We start from the raw sequence: 1,502 nt of genomic DNA, 5'->3' as shown, positions 1-1,502 counted from the left end.
ATTGGACACCAAAACACAGCTTGGCTCCGCCACACAGGTCTTTACCCCTGACGGTCAGCATGGCTGAGGTCCTCTCCTGCCCGCACACGCAGGAGTACTCCCCGGCGTCCGCCACGGCCAGGCCACGGATCTCCAGTTCACACACGGCCCCATCCTGTCTCAGGGTGACTCTGTCTCCAGCTCTGAGGGTCTCGGGCCCCTTCTTCCACTCCACGGGGGCCGCCTTGCTCAGCTCACAGCGCAGTGTGGCCGTGGTGCCCTCTGTGGCCTCTTCCTTCCTCAGACCCTTGGTGAACTTGGCGGGCAGGGCTGAGAGCAAGAACGACATGGACTATCATACTTTCTGAGCACACCAATGAGACAGAACATGGACAGCACAGAGATGACAGAAACCTAAGGGGACAGAGGCCACGTGCTGGGTGTGCTGAGCACACGCCTTGGGCTATAACTTCCTTCAGCCAGTATGTGCACAGTATGGCGTGGTCCATTCCGTGGCCCCTCAGGGCTCATGCTGTGTATGAATCTGGCGGGCAGGGTTGGGAGGGTCAGAAACACACAGAGAACATCAGATTCTCTGGAAAACTCTACAGGCAGGACACGACAGGACAGAGGAAAGTACACAGACTCCAACAGGACCCAACCAGTGGGGACATGAGGGGTGGGAAGTGGCCTAGATGCTGGCTTCTCATGGTTTCCACAACTGCCCAGAAGGCAGAAGGGATCCTGTGGAGTTATGGAAAGAGGGGGACACTGAGATGGGAGAGAACATGGAATGAATGCTGATGGATGTCACAAAGTCAATAATTAGATGCCAAGACACAGTTTGGCCCAGCCACACATGGTCTTTACCCTTGACGGTCAGCGTGGCTGAGGTCCTCTCCTGTCCGCACACGCAGGAGTACTCTCCAGCATCCACCAAGGCCAGGCCACGGATCTCCAGCTCACATACAACGCCGTCTTGCTTCAAGGCGACTCTGTCACCGGTTCTGAGGATCTCAGAGCCCTTCCTCCACTCCACGGGGGCCACCTTGCTCAGCTCACAACGCAGTGTGGCCGTGGCCTCCTCTGTGGCCTCTTCCTTCCTCAGACCCTTGGTGAACTTGGCGGGCAGGGCTGCAATGGCCATGAAGTCAGGGAGAACATCTCACTCTCTGGGGGACTCTGTGTCCAGGACAAGGACACCCACAACAACCACAAAAACTGCCAAGGGCCACGGCATGAATGAGTGAACAGAGGCACAGATGGTGAGGGAGGCAAATGGAAGGAGAGGAACAGAGGACACAAGGGCAGGACATGAACATCGGGACACAGATCGGAAGGGGAGATGTGAGCTGGGAGAGACCCAGGGACCCCACATGGAGAGAAACAGATGCACACAGAACCCAACATGGGAAAAGGTAGAGACACATGGTGGAAACATGTAGACGCCGAGCCTCTGGTCCATGTGGGTACATGTGGTCTTTACCCCTGACGGTCAGCGTGGCCGAGGTCCTCTCCTGCCC

The 1,502-nt window shown here is 57.2% G+C and overlaps 1 long non-coding RNA gene across 1 annotated transcript; it reads right to left on the bottom strand.

Moving 5' to 3' along the window:
• Positions 1-51: 51 nt before the first annotated feature.
• Positions 52-1,502, bottom strand: LOC124233261 (uncharacterized). Its single transcript, XR_006887013.1, has 3 exons — positions 1,466-1,502; positions 850-1,113; positions 52-309 (listed from the first exon to the last, which is right to left on the bottom strand). It is a non-coding gene; the product is annotated as an uncharacterized LOC124233261 (long non-coding RNA).

Source organism: Equus quagga, unplaced genomic scaffold (genome assembly GCF_021613505.1).
Source record: "Equus quagga isolate Etosha38 unplaced genomic scaffold, UCLA_HA_Equagga_1.0 176822_RagTag, whole genome shotgun sequence".
Lineage (NCBI taxonomy): Eukaryota > Metazoa > Chordata > Mammalia > Perissodactyla > Equidae > Equus > Equus quagga.
The sequence above is the reverse complement of the archived record's forward strand: the minus strand, read 5'-3'. Positions and strand labels throughout refer to the sequence as shown.